The sequence below is a fragment of the Martes martes genome (genome assembly GCF_963455335.1).
Source record: "Martes martes genome assembly, chromosome: X".
Lineage (NCBI taxonomy): Eukaryota > Metazoa > Chordata > Mammalia > Carnivora > Mustelidae > Martes > Martes martes.
The window spans coordinates 33,984,174-34,009,896 of NC_137897.1; positions in this window are offsets into that span (position 1 = coordinate 33,984,174).

Genomic DNA, 25,723 nt, shown 5'->3' on the forward strand with positions numbered 1-25,723 from the left:
ATCTGACCGGTCCATCTTCTGCCTTTATGCCTCTGTACAGAACTGATATGCACCTTTGCCCTGATGGTGACGAATGTCTCACTGTCTTCACTCTGCTGGCTGCAACTCCAGTTGCCCAGAGGACCCCAGGCTGGAAGGACACCCAGGATCGTCCAGACCCAGCAGAGCTCCTCCACTTACCTCCGCCAGGAGCCCTCCAATTCTGCAAGTGTGGGCGGGGCCTCGGTTTCAGGATTGGGTGTTTATCTTCAATGCCAAAGTCAAGCGCGCTGAGGGAGCCAGGTCTCTCCAGAGGGCAAGAGCAAAGCTGCATGGATCCCGTCTGTGGTGAAGGGTGCTCAGCCTAGAGTGGCATTTTGTTGTTAAACCTTTTCCTTCAGTGTGGCCCAAACAAGGGGATGGCTCAGCCGCAAACATTTCAAACATGTTTGAAACTTTCAACGCCAAGAGACTCCTCTCCTTTGTCCCACCATCTCCTCCTCTGCTCGAGCCCATTGCTTCCCCTTCTCGATGTCTCTTATTTTTTTTTTTTAAGATTTTATGTATTTATTGGACAGAGAGAGACACAGCGAGAGAGGGAACACAAGCAGGGGGAGTGAGAGAGGGAGAAGCAGGTTCCCTGCCCGGCAGGGAGCCTGATGGGGGCTCGATCCCAGGGCCCCTGGATCATGACCTGAGCCGAAGGCAGATGCTTAGTAACTGAGCCACCCAGGCGCCCCTTGATGTCTCTTGTTTAATTAAAGGCAGCAGACTCTTTATAACCCCCACCCCCGGGCAAGTAGCCACATCTATTCCCTCCTGTCCCCAGAATCTAAAATCAGAGATCGTGAAAATAGGGCTTATCCCTCTCCGACATTATTCACAGATATGCGCCCCAAATGGCAGCATTTCTTGGACTTAACATGTGTACTATGTTCTATCTTCCCTCTTGTGACGAGCCTTTCTTATAAAACTTTCTTGTGACCAACTATTCCCCCTTCGCTGCCTGGTCGATCATTTCTGCTAGGCAATTCAGCCAATGGGCTGGAATGAATGCAAAGTGGGTTTTTTTTGTTTTTTGTTTTTTCCTAAAGGGTCAGCACAGCCTGTTTGATGGGACTGAGCGATTGTGAACAGGCTTCCTCTAACGGCACCCAGGACAGGTATGATTCCGGGGCCCCAGGGCTTTCCTGAAAGTGGAGGTCCCAAGAGGGTTCCTGGGTCCAGCAGCAGAGCCCGGTGCTCTGGCTGAGGAGCCAAGCACAGAAGCGCGGCCGGCCGGGGCTGAACGGGGACCATTTGGAGCTGGTGTAATTGCTTATGTAGTTTTAATTGCTCATTCATCATGCTAACAGGCCCAGAGTACTGATCATTTGCCACGTGCTCAGTAATTAAAAGACCAGGGGGTGAGGTAGGGTGATGAGGAGTGGCGGGGTGAAATGAGGTGAAGAAAAGCCAAAATGCACAGCCCAGGAGGCAAGTGGGGGCGGTGGCTAGTCCCCTCTCTGACACTGAGCGAGGGCAGGGCTCCCCACCAGCATCTCACAGTCCTTGGTTTGCATCGGAGAGCAACCTTGCTCCCGGCTCCCTCAGGAGGGAACCCAGTCCCTGGACCGCCCTTTTCGGATCACAAGCCATTTCCATCCACGTCGTCCTGCTTTCTCCTAGATGACCCAGTGAGATCCATGCTATCTGGGCCTCCAGTTTTCAGGTGAAGGGAAAAGGCTCCATAAAATATCTTGCCCAAGATCCCATTATGGCCGGCCATTGGTGGAGATGAAACCCAAATCCACGACTTCTCCTCCCTAGGGACCAGCAAAACATGGGCTTTTCTCTGGGTCCCCTTGGCGTTGTCACAATAGCTGAATTCTGGAATGAATATCCAATTGCCTAGGGAGTTTACAATAAAGTACAACAATTCACTGATTCCTAAGTCCCACCTTCAACAAGGGCAGCAGCATTTCCGGGGGTCAGGGTGGGAGTCTGTGGATAGGATGTTCCCCTGTCCACTCTACTAATTGGTCTGGCTTAGAGATCCTTGTTCCAAAGGACACACTGCTGGCGCCAGTCCCTCTTCAAAGAAGGGCCTCACGGCAGGTGTCTTGTTTGGGTTCCCCCAGCAGCAGATTCCAAGTCAAGCATTTGAGTGCAAAAAAGTTTATTTGCAAAGATGGAGAAAATTCTGGAAGAACTGGGGGGAAAAGAGACAGGGCAGGGATGGCAGAAGACATAGGGCAACTTACCAAAGAAGTTACCTCTGCAGGCGTTGCAGGCTTAACCCCACTGGGGACCTCGAGGGTACAATGCATTACATGATTCACAGTTCTCTCATCCGAGGGGCAGGGACGCTAGGGTGTTTATACTCCAGCTCTCCTAGAGGTGGGGATGTAAATTCCTTGCCATGGTCACTTTCAGCCTACCCTGCAGAGCAGAGCAGGCCCCAGCCCCAAAAGAAGGTCCTCTGGCAACAGAGATAAAGGTTCTGGCATTTGTGGGTTTGGCGGGTGTACGCCACAGTGGAAGGCCCTGGGGAATACTGGCAGGATGGGGACAGTGTCTGGACAGCAGGATCTGTCATACTGCTGCAGGGGAGGCTCCTGAGTGCCCCTGCCCCCGACCGTGATGTTCATCTGCCTTCATTGGCCGCTCAGCTGTTCTGGAACAATTTGCAAGCTGAAATAGTATTAGCGTTCCCCTGGGAGTTATTTATGCATTCATTTTCCCTCTCGCTTCTTTCTTCTTCTTCTCCCACTAATGCAGCCGATCCCCTGACCCTAAAGACCAAAGGGCACATACTGACCGCAGGCAGCATGGGGAGGGTGCTCTGTGATGATGGGCTGTGAGCAGGAGTGACGTGATTATATGTATTCTAATTTCTTTAAGCAAATAATGTGAGATTTGTATGTTTTATTGTTAACAACAAATTTTGTGTGAGGCAACTCACAGCTGATGGGGTCATATTCATTGAGAACCACCGCTCTGTGCCATCGCCAAGAAATGTGTGCTTTCTTTTTGTATCCGGGACAGGAAACTTCCTGGAAATGGTTTATTTACATGCACGGCCAACTTTCCATCAGTTGATCAATAAATCAATCAACAAATATAGATTGTCTCCATTGTGAAGAGCATTGTGGAGACTTATAAACACGCTCCCTGGCTCAGAGGAGCTCACTGCCTAACTGGGGTAAGATCTGTAGACATGAAAAGGTAACATACAATGCAGGGTAGCCTATAAACACTGAATGAGTAGTGTACATTGACTGGGTCTGGGAGATATTAAAGAAGACTTCTTGGAGGAAGGGTGATTTGAGCTCGGCCTTAAATGATAGGTAGGAGTTGCACAGTAAGAGGACAATGGAAGGTATTACAGACAAGCCACAGTGCCAAGGAGGAAAATCCCAAGGCCTGTTCAGGACTGTGAAGGGGTCTGCCTGGCTGCAGTGGGGCTCCTAGATGGGACCGTCATGGCCCAAGCCTATGGGACAGTCTGGAGCACTGTTGAATCTTCCTCATTCAAAGAACCACCCAGTCGTCAGTATTGGAACTTTGTCACTGCTGTGAACTGAATTTTGTCTCTCCAAAATGTGTATCTTGAAGCCCTAACCCCCAACGTTGACTGTTTTTGGAGATAGAGCCGGTAAGGAGGTAATCAAGGCTAAGCAAAGTCAGAAGGGTGAGGTCTTAATCTGATAAGATTGGTGGCCTTATAAGGAAAGGAAGGGTTCTCTCCCTCCCTCCCTTCCCCTCCCTCTCCCCCGACTCCCCTTCCTTCCCTCCTTGCCTCCTTCCCTTCCACCTTCCCTCCCTTCCTCCCTCCCTCTCTCTCTCCCTTTCCCCTCCCACTGCCCTCTCTGGGACCTACATGTCTTAAGGAACTACAATTCTCTTCATAGCAGGGATGTGCTTGAGGTTCAGGCTGGGTTGACCTACTCCGTTGCCCCACACCCCTCCCCAGACCGTTATGAGAGGAGGGCAGCTGATCTAGCAAATAAAAATATAGGATACCTAGGGCCGTCTGGGTGGCTCAGTGGGTTAAAGGTCTGCCTTCGACTTAGGTCCTGATATCGACCAGGGTCCTGGGAGGCTCCCTGCTCAGCGGGAAGTCTGTTTCTCCCTCTCCCTCTGTCCCTCCCCACTACGTGTACACACACACACTCTCTCTCACGTGCTCTCTCCAATAATAAATAAAAATCTTAAAAAGAATATAGGACACCTAGTTAAATTTAAATTTCAGATAAACAATGAATAATCTTAATAGCCTAAGTACGTATGTCACATGCAATGCTTGGAACGTACTTGCGCTTAAAAAAAAATCCCCTACTCATCGTTTAGCTGCAATTTAGCATGTAACTGGGTGTCCTGTGTTTTATCCCGCAACCCTCTCAGGGAGGGCTCAGGACCCGTGTATGGCCAATCAGAAGACCTCACTGTGCTCTGGGTCAACGTAATTGGTTCAGCGTGGGGCATGTGACCCAAGTTCGGAGCCCTTCTTGCCCATGCGCACTAGGACTGGAGGCGCCCAAGCTGCTGGGACCAGGACAGGGAAAGTTCTCCAGCTAGAGGAGACTTCCCCGAGGGAAGCACCTGTGTGACAACCCAGGTCACAAAGGAGGAAGTAGAGCTGAGGGAGAAAACAAGCCTGAAGACTGCTTGATTCGGCGACACCCCCTGAACTTCAGCTCAAATGGCAAGTGGCTTGACTTGGGAATCCTTCACTCACAGCTGACTTGTTCTGGCAAAATCTGTGGGAGCTAAGTCACCTGAGAACTATAAGACTCAAACCTGACTGAACTCAAAGGGAAGGCTGCTCCTAAGACCCCTCTCTCCATTTAATCGCTGGGCAAACGGGCTCCTCGGCTCGGGGGCAGCAAAACGTCCCAACAGGTCCCTCACGGACACTGGGGCCTCCTGTGTGTGGCTCTGAGGTGTCACCTCTGCCACATCCACGTCCCCTGCTGCCAGCTGGCAGAGGAGCCCTTTTTTTTTCCTGCCCTCCTTCCCCTCATATCCAGCTCTCCTTTTCTCTCGAAGACCTTTTTCCTCATTCTCAGCCGTATCTTTTATGTTCCTTCTCTTCCTTGCCTTGCCCTCCATGCTCACTTTTCAGAATACAACCCACAGACTCTCTCGGCCACACGGGGTGTGTGGATTTATTCTGGACTGGACTAGAAATATTGGAGCCAGAAAACATTAGGGCTGATACAATCCAGCCCCCTCTCTGTCCTGAGCTCACAGAAGGGGAAACTGAGGTTCACAGCGGTCCAATCACCAAAGGCTCCCCCGAGAGTTAGGGGCAGATCCTAGAATAAGAGGAAAGCCGAGAGGTTGAGGGCAAGGGTCCCCGGGTTTGGATTCAGAAAGCCTGTATATTCATTTGGGTTCTACTACAAATCACTTAACCTCTTTATGTCCATTTCTCCCGCTTGAAAAGGAGCTTAAAACCCCCTTCACCTCATCATGGCTTCCGCAGCTGACAGAATTACAAAACTGCCAAATGAGTGTGCTGGACCAAGGCTGCACAGTATTAGTGTTGTTGGTGTTACTATTATTATTTAACGAAGCTAATCCGCCAGTGAAGGAAATGAGCACACATCACGAAATTAATTATAGATTTTTTTTTAAATGACTGTTTATATTGAAAGGAAGGCCTCGTAGTTGCCGCACAATTTGAGGATAAGTCGTGTTTGGGAAAAATATTAATATTCAGAGCTGTGTTGATTAGCTTCACTCTTGTTGCTAGGCAACAGGGTCCTTTGTAGCCTCTGCAGTGTGGGGATTTTTCTAGGGGTGGAGGTGGGGAAAGGGATGGGGGGATTAGAGGGAGGAGAAGTGTATTACAGTAAGTGATTCCGCTGGTTCAGCCAATTCCAAAGTTGCCTTAAAAAAAAAATCTCCTTTAACAACCTATGTGATTATAGTTGTTGGATAAGGAAAACCAGAACGTGACCCCGAGCTCACCACTCACCCATGACTTGAGTTTCAGGTTTGGCAAGACTTGTGTTTACGAGATCAGAGCTGAACCACACGCGGCCCCGGGGTTTACCACCGCTGACGTTCGCCATGGCCCAGCAAGGGCAGCCTGCCAGCGCGCAGATTAGGGGGTTGTGAGAGGCTGCCATGAATCAGATGATCCAATCTCCTTTAATAGCGGCTGTGGCCTTCCAGTTGAATTCTAACACTCGAATGGGGCCGACTCGGAGCAAGCCAAAGAGCATGTTTTCGCAAGCAAAATGGAGGTGCGCGAGGATCTGGAATTCACCGGAAACCCAGGACAGGTTATGTGCGAGTGACGGTCTAGAGCATCTCCTGTGTGCTGGGTGCTTTGCAGGGTTTGCCGGTGGTCGGTCTGGTCCCAACGCTGGGAAAGAGGCCGTATTGGCCCCATCTGGGGGACTGAGATTTGGAGGGGTTGAGTAACTTGGCCCTGGTCACACCAGCTAGCACGGGGCAGAACAAAGGAATTAAACTCGTCTTTCTGTGCGTGAGTGCGGGGTGCTCACTTAACCAGGCCGTCTGCCCTTACCTGGCTGGGAGGGGCTGGGAAGGGCCGAAGAGAAGATCTTGGGGCTTTGCATAAAGTCATCTTGTGGCCTCTGTTAGGTTGAGGCCCGCTCAGTGAGTTTCCAATATCATCACAGGTCACTTAATACACGGTCCTGTTCCAGCCCCTGCTGCTGCCTTGGCCACCCCCAAACTTAGCAGCATAAAACAAGACCCATTTCATTATGCTCGTGGATCTGTCAGTCAAGAATTATTCAAGCAGGGCTCAGCTGGGCAATTCTTTCGCTCTGTGATGCATATGCTGAGACCACCTTGTGGCCCGGTGTGCTGGGTCTGGAGGGTCCTCCATGCCTTCGCTCACATGTCTGGTGCTGGGACATCATCCCAGCACAGCAGTCTTGGGGGTGGTTGAACATCTTGCATGGTAACTGCCCTCCCCCAACCAGGAGCTGTTCAGAGAGTCCCAGGGAAAGGCCACATGGACCTTTCTGACCTAGCCCAGAAGTCACGCAGTGTCACATGTACCATACATAGTCTGTTGGTTAAAGGAGTCACAAGCCCACTCTGACCCCAAATCTCGATGGGAGGGCTATCAAAGAATTTGGGGACTCAGTTAAAGACAGCTGTAAGGGGTGCCTGGGTGGCTCAGTCGGTTAAGCGTCTGCCTTCGGCTCAGGTCATGATCCCAGGGTCCTGGGATGGTGTCCTGCATGGGGCTCCCTGCTCAGTGGGGAGTCTGCTTCACCCTCTGCCTCTCCCCCAACTTGTGCTTTCTTGCTCTCTCTCTGACAAATAAATAAAATCTTAAAAAAAGAAGAACCCAGCTCTAAGTACCGAGTTCTTCGTTTCAGTGAGAGATGGATAGTCAAAAAACTTTGGATGCTCTGAAAATGGAGGAAATGCATAAGCGATATTCGGTCCTGCAAATCGGACTTATTTTGATGGATTTAGGATGAGGCTGGTTGAATAAAAGGTATGCTTAATAAGGGCTTTTGTTTGTTTGTTTTGAATTTCATGTTCAGGGGTAGTCGCCAGCTGAGAAGTCTGTCTTGCTGACCAGCTAAGTCTCATTTATAATTAATAGTGATTCCGTTTGCATACAGTGTGCTTATGACTTTTAAAAGCCTTCATTCCACTATGATCATATTTACAATATTAGTTTGGTTAGGGAAGCCTTTTCTCCTTGTAGAAATCAAGTGAGATAATGATGTCGTTGAAAGACTCTTTGGATATTTTAATGAGCTCTGCAATCTTATACTAGCCTACCTCTCCTTTCTTGATGTTCTGTGTCAGGCATTATGCTGGAATCATTTAGAATATTGAGATGCATAAAGACCATCTCTGGCAAAGACTGTCCCCCAGTATACTGCCTCTTCCTCCAACAGAAATCAAACTCTGATTTTACTCTAGGTGCTACATTTCCCAGACTCCTTTGCAGGAAGTTACAGCCATGGAATTTTAAAAATCAGGCTATTGGGATAGAAGTGGAAGCATCACATGGATGCTTCCAGGAACCTTTTTTAACAGAGAGCTGATATTTAACCATTTCTCTTTATTTTTCATCTCTTGCTGCCTGGAATGTAGATGTAATGACTGGAGCTGTAGCCTCCATTATGGACCACGAGTACGGGCCTTCACTTCAGGAATGGTGAAATGGTAAACTGGAAGGAACCTGGGTCTCTAAAGTTCTCTCAGGGCCGTAGCCATTCCCATGATGAACTGCCTATCTCTGGACTTTTACAAATGAGAAAGAAACCTCTGTTGCATTTAAGCTGCTGCAATTTTGAGTCTCTGTTGCTTTTAGCCAAGTTTAATCCTAATCAGTGTAGTCTCTCTCTCTAAGGAGGTCACAGTCTAGTGAGGCAACAAAGAAGTACATAATTATGATTGAATGAATAAATGAAATAAATGGCCTAATCACAGTGATCACAATTATGAGAAATAATCCGAGAGATGCAGTTTTGATGTTGAAATACTGGAATAGTGTGACAATATTTTTCAAAGTAGGACTAATCGAGAAAATAGAGGACAAATGGTATTTATATAACCAATACCAGAGCCAAAAGGAAAATACCAGATGAGTCCTGAGAAAGGAGCAAGGATTTTTGTTGTTGTTGTTAGATTTATTTATTTATTTGAGAGAGGGAGCCCAAGCAGGAGGAGGGACAGAGGGAGAAGATTCTCCACTGATCAGGGAGCCCAGTGTGGGGCTTGATCCTGGGATCATGATCTAAACCGAAGGCAGATGCTTAACTGATTGAGCCATCCAGGCGCCCCATGGAGCAAGGATTTCTGTTGAGGACATCTTAATCAGATTCACGGAAGAAGAGGTAGAAATTTTAACTTGGTCTAGAATTTGGGGCCTGCGTTTTAAACAGAGAGACGAGCAAGAACAAAGTCCAGGTGGTATGGAGATGTACAGAGAGTCTGTAGAAGGGTCCACGTGGCTGGGTGGGAGACCACACTGGAGAGTCCTATTTGGTAGGGAGGAGCAGGCTGTTTGCCCAGCTCCCTTGGCTTTCCTGAGGTGGAAGGGTGGGACTTCTGGCACGTGATGCCCATCGAGGGTCTTCGTAGACCACTCCCTCCTTTGAGGGTCTCCTACAAAGGTTTCTTTGGCCTTGTGTAACTTGTATCACTTTGAGTTAATTTTTGTACCTGGTGTGAGATAGGAGTCTAGCTTCGTTCTTTTGCATATATATACCCAATGTCTTGTCTCGCTTTCTGCCCAGTGCGTGGATCAGACGTCGAGGCCCGCCATTCGCAGGACAAGCAAGTACCACATATGTCCAGCAAACAAAACGAGGAGCCTGAGCAGAGGCCAGGCCTCACTCATGGTGCTGTTGTTCACTTATTCTGATGTGGGTGGTTTAGTTTTAAGTACTGATGGTGTCACCCAGCACCTTCCGATCATGAGACTTGTGCCATGGGAAGGAGTTCCTGGAAGCCCAAACCTCTCTTTAAGTGCCTCTCTGCAGAAATCTTTTCTTTGGACTTGGTGAGGTTTAGCAGGTGTGTGGATTAGCAGTGAGGATTAGCACAGCCCTGCTGAGAAGGTGGCCCATTGCCCAGAGCCTTGGTCCACAAAGGCTGTGTTAATAATCTGATGTGGGATGAGGGCAGGGGACATCATAATGAGATTCTTAATAAAATCCCTTTTCAAAGACTGCAGTTTAAAAAAAAAATTTAAACAATGACAGTAAATAAAATGTTCCAGTGCCTTAGGACATGAGAGGAGTTTTTGGTGTGCCAGACCTGTGGAATACTGGCTTTTCAAACCCCCTCCTTCCAGGGAAATCTAAAGGGCAAATGGTCAGGATAAGGAGTGAGTAAAGACAAGCATACTGTGCCTTAAAATATTGGCGTAGAATACTCAGGATTTAAGTCTTTGATCCATTTTTAATTAACTTTTGAGTAGGTCTGAAGTAGGGATTCAGCTGCATTTCTTGTGTGTGTGGCTACCCAGCTGTCCCAGCGTGATTTGTTGAAGGGCCTACTCTTTTCCTCTTAAGTCGCCTTGGTACCTTTGTCAAAAATCAATTGACCATAGATGCATAGGTTTATTTCTGGACTCCCAAATCTATTCCATTGATCTACATGTCTGTCCTTATGCTGGTACTACACTGTTTTAATTACTGTAGCTTTGCAGTAAATTTTGAAATTGTGAAGTGGGAGTCCCCCAACTTTGTTCTTTCTTTTTCAAGATCATTTGGGCTGTTTGAGGTCTCCTGCAATTCCATACATATTTTGGGACCTGGTTTTTCAGTTTTGAAAAAAAAATGACACTGGGGTGTTGATAAAGATTGTATTGAGTCTGTAGATTGCTTTGGAGAGTATTGCCATTTTAACAATACTAAGTCCTCTGATCCACGAATATGGGATGCCTTTCCATTTGTCTAGGCCTTCTTTCATTTCTTTCAGTAATGTTTTGTAGTTACCAATAGACAAGTTTTGCACCTCTTTGGTTAAACTTATTTTTTTTAAAGATTTTATTTATTTACTTTGACAGAGAGAGAGAGATCATAAGTAGGCAGAGAGGCAGCCAGAGAGAGAGGGGAAAGCAGGCTCCCTGCTGAGCAGAGAGCCCAATGTGGGGCCCGATCCCAGGACCCTGAGATCATGACCCAAGCTGAAGGCAGAGGCTCAACCCACTGAGCAACCCAGGTGCTCCTAAACTTATTTTTAAGTATTTGATTCTTTTCCATACTATTGTAAATGTAATTATTTTCTTAATTTCACTTTTGGATTGTTCATTGTTTATATACAGAAATACAACTGATTTTTGTGTGTTGCTCTTATATCCTGCAACTTTCCTGAACTTGCATCAGTTAAAGGACTTGCAAATTACATAAAAACCCATTCGAACTGGCTTGAACCGTAAGAGAGATTAATCGGTTCACATAATTTAAAAGTCCGGTGGGATCCGGGCATGATTCTATCAAGGTTCTAGCTCTGTTTCTCTGTACTTCTCTCAGTTTTGCCCTTCTCTAAGAATTGGTTCTGTGTTCCTCTTGACCTCCCTTATGGTTTGCAAGAGGGTGGCTGACAAGAAACTAGGTTTGCGTGCTACCTCAGTCACATCCAAGGAAAGACAAAAAAGCGTTTCCTTCCCTCAAAAGTCTTGAGTATCTCTTTGATACTGTCATCCCTGTCTAGTGACTAGAGAGATGTATCACTGTGATTGGCTTAAGCCGTTGTTATAGGGTTGGGTTCAGACCCACCCAGACTGCAGTTGCTGTACAGAAGGAGATGGTTCTTAGAGGAAGATCTCAGGGTTGTTAGGAAGGGGAGCGACAGTGTCCATCAAACCTATAAAAGTTGTACTGTACTGAGCTGCAATGACTGTTTGCTGCATCAGTGAATGAAAGAGAGGCGTCACTAGTCCTTTCACAGATACCCAGTTCCCCGGGGCTATCACAGCCTCGGTTTTAGTGATGGCCAACCCTGCAACCTCTAGAAATCCCCTACTGAGATCCTAGACTCTTCTATGGGGAGGAGAGAATTCTTTCTTCAGGTTCCATAGGCCTCCTTGATTTCTGAGCAGCAAGACCCTGGTAAAACAGACCTGAAGAACTGTGAACATTGGGGAATCCACATGTTCTGAATAAGCAGTGTGGATCTTGGGAGTCTGTGGTGTAGCTCTGAAGTCCTCATTTACAAATTGTTCCTCAGGCCTAATGCCTGACACTCCACCATTAGGAATTCATTCCTCTGGTTAGTTTGAAAGGCTTTTACACCTTTAAGACCAACACCCCACCACCGCTGTCAACTGGGGCTTTGGTTGGCAATCAAGCGTCTTTATATGATCAAACCCTACCAATACTGATGTATTCTGAGGAGTATATTCTGTGATAAAGAATCATCTACACCAGAGAGTCAGAGTCAAGGATGGGGGTCCCAGGAGCATCAGGTCCTGAATTATAAAAACTTACTTCTCTTCATAGATATAATGTTTGAGCTTAGTTCCTTCAATTCAAGACTCTACCCCTTCTCTGACTAATACCAAACTCCACTGTACAGAAGGTATCTTCCAAAAATAGCTACAAAAACAGCTCCTGTCTCCCGTGCTTCTCCAGGTCCTTCCCACTCTTGCATCCACAGGTGGAGTCTATGACCCTTACCATTGAGCCTGGGTGGGCCTTTGTTACTGCCTTGACCAACAGTGTGGCAGAAGTGATGCTGTATGACTTCCGAGGCTAGGTCATAAAAATGTAAGGTACTCTTGCCCTGCTCTCATGGGACACTTGTTCTGGGAACCTGGCTACCATGCTGTGAGGAAATTCAGGCAACTTATGGAGGGGAACCAAGGCTCCCAGACCACAGCCCCAGCTGAGCTTCTAGCCAACACCCAGTGCCAGCTTGCCAGTCATGTGACAGAGTCCTCTTGCAAGTCAGTCCTTGTGGTAGGCGGCATCAAAGATGGTACCCAATGATGGATTCATGCTCTTGTATAATCTCTTCCCCCTTGGTGTAGACCACACTGAGTACCCAGCTCCTAGAGTACAGCAGAAGTCATGGGATGACTCTTCCAAGATTAGGTTAGAAAAAGATGGTGGCTTCTGTCTTGGGCACTCCCTCACACTCTCTCTCTCTCTTGCATTTCTTGCCCTGGAGGTAGCTAGCCACCAGGTTGTGAGGCCCTGAGCTGAAGGAGGCACCCCGCTAAACGGCATGCAGATTTCTGATCCACAGAAACCATACAAGATTCCAAGCATTTGTTATCTTAAACCACTAAATGTTGGGGTAATTTGTTGGGCAACAAGAGGTAACTAATACAGTCTTCTTTTCCCCCCAGATCAGGTTGGACCAGCCGACACTGCATGGAAGAGCTCTTGCCTGAATTACAGAATTGTGAATAAAAGAAACAGTTGCTGGGGTTTTCGCCCACTGGGTTTTAGGGTCTTTGCTAGGCAACTGTGGTTAACTTTTTCTCACTGAGAACCATCTGACAGGTGCTGGAAAAACAAAGCAAAAAATAAACCAGGCCAAAAGACTCATCTCCTGTAGTCTAGTGTTTTAGTCCCCTCAGACTGCCACAACTGGGTGGCTCAGAGAACAGAAAGTTCTCTCCTCGTTCTCGAAGCTAGAAGTCCAAGATCAAGGTGTTGGCCAAGTGGATTTCTTCTGAAGCCTCTCTCCTTGGCTTGTAGATGGTTGCCATCCCACTGCGTCTTCACGTGGTCTTCCCCCTACACCCGTGTCCAAATCTTCTCCTCTTAAAAGGACACCAGTCCTCTTGGATTGGGGCCCACACTAAGAGCCTTATTTTAACTTAACCACCCCCTTTAAAGGCCCTAGTTCCAAATACAGACACATTCTAAGGTCCTGGGGGTTAGGGCTTTGACATAGGAATTTTTTGGAGGAAACAGTTTAGCCCATAAGACTTAGGCTACCTAACTCCTTGGGGTGGCCTAATTCCTAACTCCTCAATGAACTGATTTTTCTTTCTTTTCTTTTTTTTTTTAAGATTTAAAAAATTTATTTATTCATGAGATACTGAGAGAGAGAGGCAGAGGGAGAAGCAGGCTCCCCATGGAGCAGGGACCCCGACATGCAGGGCTCGATCCCAGAATCCCGGGATCATGACTTTAGCCGACAGCAGACATTTAACCGACTGAGCCATCCAGGCGCCCCAAACTGATTTTTCAAGAGATAAAATGTGTCCTTCCCTCTTCTGGCTGGGGCATTTTATAATGGGACAGTTTTCATCGTCTTCCCAAAGCTTTTTAAAAAGCTCTTTGAAACTCACTTTTGCCCTTTAAAAAAAAGCAATACCTTCCTCCTAGTAATTCCTTCCCCTCCCTCCCTACAGGTGTCTGGGCTTCCCCACAGCAGATCCAGAAGCCCACAGTGTTGGCAGGATCTATGACAGAGGCTCAGGGAGACCCAGACCCACTGTGCACACAGACCCATGGCCACAGAACCAAGAACAGACACAGGCAGGACTTCAGCAGCCCCTGGGCCCGAGGTCCGGACATCCTCCAACTCTGGGCCCAACACAGGGCCCACGGTCCTAGTTTTGTGGCAGCTTCAGCCAGGCAGGAGGAGCTAATTCACGGGTCTCCTTAAATACTTCCCAAGGATTCATGACTATGGAAGAGCTGATGGCCTGAGGCAAAGCAGAAAGCCGGTACCCTCAGCTCAGCGTTAATTTCCTCGTTATCATTATCAGGCCAGACACTTCTTCCAGGTGGTTTTCTGTTTTCCTACAAAATGGAGGGTGAGCAAGAGGGGAGGTTTTCAGCTCTGGGGCCAGATTCTTCTGCGGCAGAGCTCTCCCGCTGGGGGCGAGGGGTGGCCGGGTAAAGCCGGGAGGCTGCAAGCGGACAGAGACTTTTCCTGAGCAGAAAGGCTTCTCCCAGGTGCTCCTAGTGTGTTGGAGAGGATCTCCACCCCAACCCCCACCACCCTTCTGCCCTTTTTTCTACAAATGTGTAGACCATGGGTCAGGCACTGTGCTAGGTCTTTATTTTCCTTATGTGATTTGGATTTATCCTGCTTCAAGAAGCCCTGCGAAGACCTTCCCTTCTACCCACAAGCCCTGGCCCTGGATGACTTGAAGTCTTCTCCAGGTAAATAGGCTTTGTTGGCGGTTATAGCACTGTGTGTGGGGGGGGAGGTGGGGGCAGCAAGTGGGGCAAAGGAAGGAGGGGCTCCTGGTGGCTTCTTCCCGGTCCAGCTGCCCCTGAAAGGGGGTGTGGGGCAAGAGTTCGAGGCACAGAGAGGCAGCCTTCCCACATAGGATTCTTGGCCTGCCTTTCCAGCTAGTTTTGCTCGCCGGCTCTCGGTGAACACACCCTGCCAAGGAAAACAACAACCAAGGGCCCAGGAGAAAAGCCACTGTGTACAGAGCACAAGCCCCTAAATAGCTCTTCAGCTCCTGTCTAAACCTCAGAAATGTGACTTTGGGGTAGGACAAGGGCTGCTGTGGAACAGAATCGGGACAAATACATAACAGAGCAGGGATCCTGTAATTCTACTTAATCGTAGGTTTATTTAAAAAGTGGCCTTCACGGGAGACTCTCAAAGTGCCCTGTGGTGGCGAGGCCTCATTTTACCGAGGGGGGCCCCCTGAGTCACCGCCTCGGGTTGGGGGGGTGGTGTGCAGGGGCCCAGGGGCTAGAAGGCCGGGTCTGAGGAGGGCTGGGTTGCGGACGGGCCTCAGGTCTCTGATCTCAGGCCTCAGCCCCGACCTTGGCCAAGGCTGGAAGATCCTGATTAACATGAAAACGGAAGACAATTCTGGCGTCCTCGTCCTCGGGCAACCCGGCTCCTGTGCAGCTGAGGGGGGAAGGTAATCATTCTGTCACTGTCTTTCTGGCCCAATTAGATGATTCAGCATATTCCCGGCCTTTCTCTGTGCAGAGGTGATTTATCGTGAGCTCTGCGGGGCCTGCCGAGGGTGAGTGATGGGGAGAGGGGCCCGTCCTCCGGGTGTGTGCGCACACTTCACACATCACGTACACAGCGCCAGATGGGGTTGTGTGTGAGACACGAAAACATTGGCGGGGCCTCTCCCAGCCACCCTGCTTGCTGTTTCTCCTGGAGAAACGCTTGTCTGGGGTGAAAATCTGTCCTTGCTCTGCGTGGGGGGCAGGGGAGGGGGGGTCTCTTCACGGGAAGCCCAAGATGGGGGCAGGAGTTTAGAGGTTAGCCCCCTGGGCGCCTGGGGGTGAGGAGCTTCGGGAAAACAAATGAGAAGGTGGTTGCTTCGAGGGAGGCGGGAGGGGTTGAGCCGCTGAGCTGCTGGGCCAGTGCGCCATTGCGCCACTGCCTTGGGAGCAGAGGCCTTTGGCCAAGGGGCCTGGTGCTGGGCCGCGGGGTGGCAACTGCGGCGGGAACATGTGTGGAGGCCGTGCCTGGGCCGCTGCCTTCTCCTGCGTGTTCTGACGGGCCACTCTGTGTCATTGCTGTCCATCCTGGGGACTGGGGAGATCTCATATCTACTGCGCCAGCTCAGCGAAGGAAGCTGTGTTGGTGTCCTTTGGGGTAAGGAAGCCCCAACTTGAGCTTCCTGAAGGAGTCAAAGGTGGGCCGTGGCAGTCCAGGGGCTGCCAGTGTGCGTTCTTTCCATCCATCCATCTTCCCCAGAGAGTCTCTGGCTTCTGTCATGAGCTCTCGATATCAGCCATGGAACACTGCCTATGCCCAGCCACCCCCTAAGTCACTCATTGGAAGTCCGAGGATCCTGGCCTGATGTCGCATTCATACCGGCGATGTCATTTTTCCTCACTTGTGAAATACATATTACATGCTAGCAGTTATTCCAGATGCCTCATGTACCTCATTTCTTCCTAAGACAATCCTTTGGCAAGGCTATTAGCATCCTGTGATGGTTAACCAAATGCACCAACTTGTCTGGGCATGCCAGACATGTCTGGGTGCCCAGACATTCAGTTAGTGGTGATTCTGGGTGTGTCTAGGAGGGTGTTTCCAGATGAGTTTAACATTTGAATTGGTAGACTGAGTCAGCAAATTGCCCTCCCCAGTGTGGGTGGGCCGCATCCAATCAGTTGAAGGTGTGAATAGCACCAAAAGGCTGAGTTAGAGGAAACTTGGCCTGCCTGCTTGTCGAGCTAGGACATAGGTTTCCTGCCTTTAGAGTAGAACTTACAGCATCGATTCTTCTGGTTCTTGGGCCTTCAGACTAAGACTACAACTACACCACTTGCTCTCCTGGGTCTCTAGCGTATTGGCTGCGGACCTTGAAACTTCTCAGCCTCCTTAGTCATGTGAGCCAATTCCTTATAGTAAATATCTCTCTCTTTGTGTGTGAGTGTGTGTGTGTCTCTCTCTCTCTCTATATATATATGCACTTCTGCATGAGAATTCTCATAGTTCTTTTGATAGGTTGCTCTAGATAATTGCTCTCACATATGGCAAATATATATATATGTGTGTGTGTATGTATATACACACACACGGACTAATAGGATATATATGTACTAATACCAATATACATTCACCAATATGTATATACACACACCAATAGGACATATATATCATATAGGGTATGTTCTGTTTCTCTGGAGAACTCTAATGCATATCCCCATTTCACAGATCAGGAAACTGAGGCATGGAGAAGCCAATTCATTGCACAGGGTCTTACTCAGGAAGCTGGGATTTGCGCCAAGGCACTGTGATTCCCAGGCCCTCCTGCCTATACTACGAGTGCTCCTGACCTCTGACTGCTTAGCTTCTGCACATTCAAATATGGTCCTCAGCAGATTCAGTGCAGAAGAATGAGCCAAGAAGCATGGCTCGTGGCTCATGCACTTGCTCGTGCTTCCCATGCAAGCCACCCAGGCCCCATCATGAAAGGATGAATGAGAATTCCCAAGGGCTGGCAGATGTCATCCAGCGTTCTCAAACCTGTGTCGCATGAGGAGACAGGTGATCCAGTGGATGTGGGAAGAGTGGGAGGCGAGCGAACCAGCTTCTAGGTCTCTCTGGCTGGGGGCATGCCATGTGGCCATGCCATGTGGCCATCCCCTGGCACCTCGGTTTTGTCAGCTGTTGAGAGGCAGGTGTAGGCTCGATTAGCTCTGTTGCCCTGGGATCCTATGATTCTGCAGGGCTGTGGCTTTCCAGATGGCTTGGGGAATAGCCCCAAGTAACCACAACCCACGTGGGCCCTTTCCCAGCCCGAGGGCTTCACGGTGAATGTATTCAACCACAGAGGAAGGAACTTGGAGGGTGACCATTCAGGTTTGCAGCCAAACCCTGCCCTTTTCCTGAGACTTTGGGCAAGTTCCTCAATCTCTCCCGGCCTCTTTCTGTAAAATGGGGCTAACGACGCCAACTCCCAGGATTGCTGAGACCATGAACACAGGCACGGTGCTAATCTAAGAGGCCACGGGGTCTGCGGCGTTTCCTTACCGTCCTGACTCAGTGAATGTCACCATGGCTCACTGTCCCAGGACTCAAAGTGTCACCCGTTTCTCTCCCCTTCCCTTTCAGGATCCTGAGAAAGCCTCAAGGACACTGTGGGATGCATCTTACTCTCTTAAAGGGTCAGGCTTGCTTTCTCTCTCCATTTTTCTTCCCTTTTCTTGTTTCCTTTCTTTTTCTCAACAAGCAGTTGCTAAGGAACTCTGTATATGTAGATTTGTGCTGTTTCTTTCAAGGTCGTATTTCTACCAGCTCTCGAATGTGAGGCAAACAGCCTTCCTTCTCTTCAACCTGGCATCACGTGACCTTTAAAGAGGCGGTTGGAGGCTGCCTATATGGGGCCGTGTGTGCATATGTGTGTGTAGTGCAGAAATCCACCTGTGTGTGTGTGTGTACACGTGCAGACACCCACATGTGTACACTTGAGCATACACAAGAACGCCCAGGTACACACCAGAATGTGCTTCTCTAGCAGATGCACAAATGAGTCTCGTAAGGCCCTCTTCTTACCCTGCCCCCAAAGTGCCAAATTGCCAATGAAATTCAAGTCATGTCTCGTGGGTTTGAAAGGGAGTGTGTGTCTGGGTAAAAGGAAAGAATCCATGCCAGATCGTGGTGCTCTTTTTATCTTGAAGCCCAACATTTTGAGATGTGCCTTTGCCCAGAGGGGAGGGAAAATGAACTAAACGAGGTGGGGAAGAGACGTACCAGGTTCATGGATTAGAATACTCCACAAAGCAAGGATGCCAATTTCCTCCCAAATCCATCTATATATCTAACACAATTCCAATGAAAACTGCAGCAGGATTCCTCATAGGTATAGAAAAGCTGATTCTAAAATGTGTGTGGAAAAGCAAAGGAACTAGAAGAGCCAGAACAGTTTTGAAAAAGAAGAAGAAAATTGGAAGAATTCCACTACTTGATTTTAAGACTGACCACAACGTGACAGTGGTGGAGGGAGAGACATATAGATCAGTGGAATAGAGAGCCCAAACACAGACCCATCAATATATGGCAAATGGATTTTTAAAGAAGGTACAAGGCAGTTCAAAGGAGGAAGGATAGTGTTTTCAATAAACAGCATTGGAATAATTGGACATCTGTACCAAAAAAGTAAATCTCAACCTAAACCTCACACCTTATCCAAAAAACTAACCCAAGATGGATCATAGGTCTGAACGTACAACATAAAACAGGAATTCTTCCTAGGGTTAGGCGGAGTTCTTCGACATGAAACCAAAAGGGTAATCTATGAAAGAACAATTGATGAACTGAATCTGACCCAAATTGAAAACTTTTGTTCTGTGAGAAACACGCTTAAGAAGATGAAGCAGCAGCAAGCTACAGACTGGAGAAAATATTCGCCAACCATGTATCCAACCAAAGACTTGTCTGCAAAATATGTCAAGAATTCTCAGAACTCTGCAGTGGGAAAACTAACAGCCTGATTAAAGTCAAAACACTCTGACACTTCACCGGAGAGGATAACAGATGGCAAATAAACAGAAAACAATGTTCAGCATCAATAGCCGTGAGGGAAATGCTGAGATCCGTATTACACACCTATCAGAATGGCTAAAATGAAAAACCCCTACCATATCAAGTGCAGACAGGATGTGGAACAACGTAGTACACATTGCCAGTGGGAACATCCAATACGGCAGCCTCCCTGAGAAACGGTTTGGCAGTTTCTTATAAAGTTAAACAACGATCTCCACATGACCGGGCAATCCCACGCCCGTTATTTATCCAAAGGAAATCCAAATGTATGTTCCCGCAAAAATCTGCCAAGAAACTTGATAACGGTTCTGTTTAGGATTACCCCAAAGTGGAAACAATGCAAACATCCTCCAGTGAGTGACTAGTTAGATGAATGGTGGTATACCCATCCAACGGAAGACTATTCTGCCATGAAAAGAAATATTAACTATTGAAATACTCAATGTGGAGGGATCTCGAGAGCGTTACGTTGAGTGACAGAAGCCATTGTGAAGAGCTTACATGCTGCATGGTTCCATCTATATGAGGTTCTGGAAAAGATGACACTACAGTGGTAGGGAATGGATTGGTGGTTCCCAAACATTAGGGGTGGGGAAGAGCTTGACTAGAAATGGGGAGCAAGATGCAGGAATTCAGGGTGATGGAGATGTTCTGTGTCCTGATTGTGGTAATAGTTAACAAGAGTCTTTGCATGTGTCAAGATTCATAGGACTGTATACACACACATACACACACACACACAACACACAGTTTGGGGGTTGTCCCTTAATGAATTAAACACCCAGTACCATTTATCTATTTGAAGGAGTTACGGTTTCTTTCCTCTTTTCAGAAGGGAGATTGAACACATGGACTGGTATTAGACAGATCTGTTCATCACCTGTAGAGGCTGGAGGCTAAATATTTGGTACAGAAATTCCCTACCACCCCCCACCCCTCCCCTCGACCTGGATGCCACAATTCCTTTCTGCTACACTTTTCCCAACCCTTACTTTGCTATCACAACGTGCCCGTACCTGTAGGGATCCTACTTTTTCATCCTCAGCAGGCCGTGTGGTCTCTGTTAGAACCAGTGTGCTTAGGGACACAACAGGACAGACATGTTTAAAATTGAGACTGACTGCAGGACACTCTGGGCCCGGGGTGGTCTTGTGCGGACAGTGTCTCTGGCTTGCCGGTGATCCCATGTACGTGCTGCATTTGTCCCATTCAGAACCCTCTTTCTTGTTACCCCCCCCCCACAGCCCCCTGATTCAGAAAAGGGGACAGCCATGGTGGAAATGTGATTCCTGACAAACAGATAAGTAGATTAGGGCTGGCAGAAATTAGGCCCCTCGAAGCAATCAGACTGCAGATAAAACAGAAATTTAATGAAAATTGAAAATACAATCCATATTACGTAGCCATTAAAAATGATGTTTACCAGGAGTTTGCAATCACATGAAAAATGCTTATATCACTACGCTGAGCAAGAAAAGAGCAAATTACCAAATTGTGTGTACAGTTGATCACAATTATATTTTAAAAGATGTAGAGTAAAAAGACGGAAGCTAAATATACCGGGCGGCTGGCAGTGACCGACTTTCAGTGGGAGGAGGAGTCCCCCCCCACCCCGCGCCACCGTGGCTCTGTACTTTAATCTATACATTCCAAATATTTTCTAGATTGACTACGTTCATCTAATTTAAATTAATCTTCAAACTGAGGAAATAGAACGTTGGGATTTTATTTTAAAAATACAATGTGGAGCCCTGGCGCTCTGTGCGTAAGTGATCAAATATTTATTTAGCACCTCGCCTATCCTGAATCCTTTGCACAATAACACCGTCACTGCCAGCCCTGCCCCCCCCCTTCCCCTCCTGTAGCAGAGCCTCTCCAGCACACACAATGTCATCATCTGAGCACTGCATTTGGGACTAAGTGCCTCATCGAATGACTGAGGCAAGCTTAAGGATCTGGCATAGAGCATCACTGACCAGGCAGCTTCCTTTGGACAATTTTGCCATGACAGACACCCTCCAATAAACCCATGTCTAGGCCTGAAAGGTCCCCAGTTAAAACCCCTGTGTCTCCCATGAATCACAGGCTCCCAGCGACTCTGGCTCAGCCTCCCTCTCTTGCAGCCCAGCCCCCAGCTCTCATCAAACAGGTCCCCTTTTGTATCTCCTGGCCCACTCTCTCACTGCCAGCTTCCCCTGATTGACAGCACCCACCTGTCAATCACAGGCCCCACTCAACGGCCTTTGCAGGGTTACTGCAGGGCCCCTCGGCCTGCCTTCCTTGACATGGGCATTCTTCCCCTCGGGCTAAGACCTCTCCCAGCCCCCTGCCATGCCCCCGAGTGATCTGCAGGCCATTCTCAATGCCTGGCCGCCCTCATTAGCCTGGGGGCCTTTGGGGCCCCTCCTCAGTGCAAGGCACCATTCACGCTGATCTCCGCCCTCCAAATTCAGTGTTAGGCTACCTGACCCCTGTCGGCAACAATTTCTGTGACACGACTCAGTGTGGGAAAGGCCAGTGACACTTTCTAGACAGATCAGGCCCCACATGGCCTTCTTTGACCCTGCCCCTCTCCTGCTGCCACTGCTGGCCGGGATGGTAGGTGGGGAGAGCCTCTGGGCCTGGAGGGCACACCCTCCCGGGCTCTTCAGAAAGGGCTCTATCATCCCTTGTTAACCACAAAAGTGGTGCAAGCCAGACCAGGAGAAGCAAACACAGGGCTGAATCTGCCAAAGTGGAGGAGAATTAAGCTGAGCCCGAAGAGAGAGGGAATGGGGCTCAGAGCCCCTGCTGGGCGACAGGAAAGGTGGGTAGAGCACATCCCAGAGAGTCAGAGAGAGAGAAGGTGGGGAAGGGAGGAGGAAGAGGAAGAAGACCGGCACTGTGCGTGGGCCATATTTGGAGCCCTGGGCCAGAACTGGCAAGAGATATTACCAAGTTCCAGAAACCTCCGGTCTAACTGGGCAGGCGGTTGCAATGCACTGTGGTGAGTGCTGTGATAGGCGCAGGTATAACACGGCACGGATTCCAGAAAAGGGATTTGTCCCCCAGCCTCTGGGTATGTGAATGTGAGTGTGCACGAGCATGTACAGTGCAGGATGTCAGGAGAGGCCCCCCCAGAGAAGCTGGTAACTGAACCAAGTCTTGGGCAACGGGCAGCAAGCAGCTGGCCAGGCAAAGGAATAGGGAGGGGCGTTCCAGGTAGAGGGAACAGAATGTGCAAAGCCACAGCCCAGCGCCAGTGTTCTCCTGTTTTCTCACAGGGGGACCTCAGGGGACTTCACCTAGGAGCTTGGCGCAAGCTCCACTTTCACTTTCTGCCTCAGGTCATTGGTGATGGGCAGGCTATGTATCAGACACCTCCGATGTGGCTTGGGTTCTCACAGCATGGTGGCTGGGTTCTGAGAGGAAGTGTCCGTGGAGGTGGCATCCAGAGAGCGAGGCTCTCAAGAAGAAGGCTTAGTAGGGAAGCTTTATGGCCTTGGCTGGCCTAGCCTGGGACATCATTCCCTGTCACTTATATTGTGTTCTACTGGTTACAAGTGAGTTACAAGGCCATCTCAGATTCAAGGGACAAGGACATAGATGCCTTGGAAGATGTGTCAAAAGATTTGCAGGCGTGTTTGAAAGTGTCCTGGATGATGTTGATGAGCTGGTCCTGCCCTCTGTAACACACTGGAGACTTTCTGATGACAACATTAAGAATGAAACCTGAGGGTTCCTGATAGTGCCACTGGTGAGTTTATTAGGGGGAAAGCCCAGCTCTAAGAGTCACGCATTATTTGAATGACAGCTTGAACCAGGACAGCCACCAGCAGCAAGTTCGTTCCAGAGGGAACTTAATGCATACACCAGCTCGAATAAATGTCTGTTCCATCTGTTGGTGGGAACAGCAAATGTGGAGGGTAGTGCACACAGGAGAGGAAGGAAGGGTTTAGAAGGAAGGAATGGTGGGCGCCTGACTGGCTCAGTTGGTTGGGTGTCTGTCTGCCTTCTGCTCAGGTCATGATCTTGGGGTCCTGGGATGGAGCCCTGTGTCAGGCTCCCTGCCAAGAAGGAAGCTGCTTCTCCCTCCCCCACTCATGTTCATGCACACACTCTCTCTCTCTCTCCCTCTCAAATAAATAAATCTTAAAAAAAGAAAGAAGGAAAGGTGATAGAGGAATTTCACTAATTAGCAAGATGCGAGAAGTGCCCTCCTTTCAAGGCCTCCCTGTCATAATGGAGCCCTAGGAGGAGTCAGAAATTGTTGGGGGCACCTAGCTGGCTCAGTTGGAAGACTGTGTGACTCTTGATCTCAGGGTCGTGAGTTTGAGCCCCATGTTGGGTGTAGAGATTACTAAAAAGAAAGGAAAGAAGGGAGGGAGAAAAGAAAGAAAGAAATTGTTTAGGACTTAAAGTTTGACCAACTACGTGGCTTTGGCTGGGTCACTTTGGCTTTCTGGCCTCTGCTCCCTCATCTGGAAGATGAGAGGGTCAGAGGAAGGTCTCTGAGGTTAGTCTGAGGTGACTCCTCAATTTTAACGAGAGGAATGGCATCCGGTAGGCCTTGGGGGGTTGGGCTAGTACAGGGGGGCCATCCTTCCGTTCAACAAGCTTTGCCAAGCCTGGGGCCTGGGGGGGAAACCAGCCAAGCTAGGCCTGTGCTGGCAAAATGCCACATATCCGAGGACGTTCTCAGCCAGAGTGCAGAGAGTTCCCAGGAATCAGGCACTGTGGTTCGTGTTCCCCTTGTGAAGAATCACATCCCAGGGCACTGTTCAAGTTAATATTAAAAAGACAGAAAAAAGAGTTCTTCTGCCCCTTCTGGGCAACCTAGGGAGAGAAGATGGAGCAACTATTCTCAGCTGACCAAATTGCCACGTGACAGATGACTTTTTACATTGTGAGTGGGGTTCCTTGAAACCGCCCACATGGAATTCTGGCCGGAGGTGTTCTCCACACCCAGATCAGCTCACTCGCTCCTGAGCCATATGGGATTCTGCAAGGCCAAGGGGACCGCAGGACCAGGACATCCCAGGTGCCTCTTAGAGGCCCAAGCAGCAGGTGGAACCCTATGCTACGAGGCTGGTGCCATTTCCCTAGCTTCAGGCTTCTTCCAGGTCAGGACACGGTGGAAAGGCTGATGGAAAAAGCTATCACATAAAACAGTGAGGAGTAGGGGAGATTTGCTTCTGGAAGGTCCCTCTACAGAGGCACAGTGCTCATCCTGTGGAAGAAGATATTTTCCAAAGATGGCGGTCATAAGAGTGCTCATTCACCCCATACACCCTTCTGCAATGCAGAGTAGAGTGGGGTCCATGTGTGCACCCCCTTGAATCCGATGGTCTCTGACTAGAGGAAGTAACATGATCTGACTTCTGAGGCTTGGTCAGTAAAGGCCAGCGAGTTTCCTCAAGGTTCTTTCTTGGGACTCTCACTCTTAGAATCCGTGAGTCACATTGTGAGCAAGCGAGAGACCCATGAGCAGGCCCACATGTTCGTGTTCCACTCCATAGACCCTGCTGAGGTACCAGCCAACAGCCGGCATCAGCTCCCAAACGTGGGTATGAAGGAGCTTCCAGATGGTTCCAGCCCCCAGACCTTGAGACAGCCCCAGCTTCGAGTCTTTCCCTCTGAGGGCCCAGACATTATGGAGCAGAGACAACCTGTCCTTGTTAGAACCTCTCCAAATTCCTGACCCACAAAAATCTGTGAACAAAATAAAATGGTGGTGGTTTTAAGCCAGGAATTTTGCGGCTTTATACCCTCTGAAGCAGTTGTCAATCAGCATTTCTCAAACGGTAGTCCTTGGACTTCCCACGATGGGCGGGGCTGGGGGTGGGAGAGAAGTTTGCTGAAAATACCATCCTGACCCTACTCCAGATTCAAGGAATCGGAACTCCTGGGGGATAGGGTCAGAAAATGAATATTTTTTAAAATATTTTTATTTATTTGTTGAGAGAGAGAGCATGCATGCATGAGCGGAGGGAGAGGGGGAGAGAGAATCTCAAGCAGACTCCAGGCTGAGCACGTAGCCTGACATGGGGCTCAGTCTCACGACCCTGAGATCATGACCTGAACTGAAATCAAGAGTTGGACGTTCCACTGCCCGAGCCACACAGGGGCCCCCAGAAAATCAATATTTAAACCACCACCTGCACATGATTCTGAGGCATCGCTGTGGGCAACTCCATTAGCACAGGTTTAGGGAAACAATCTTGATAATGATTTGTCTTAGTTGTTTGGTTGCAATTTACAAACCCAACTCTAGCTAACTGAAGCTCCAGATGAGACTTTCTGAACAGAGGTACATGCTTCTCGCCTCCTACTTCTGACCAACCATCTCTCCTCCCCACCTTCTCACGGCCAG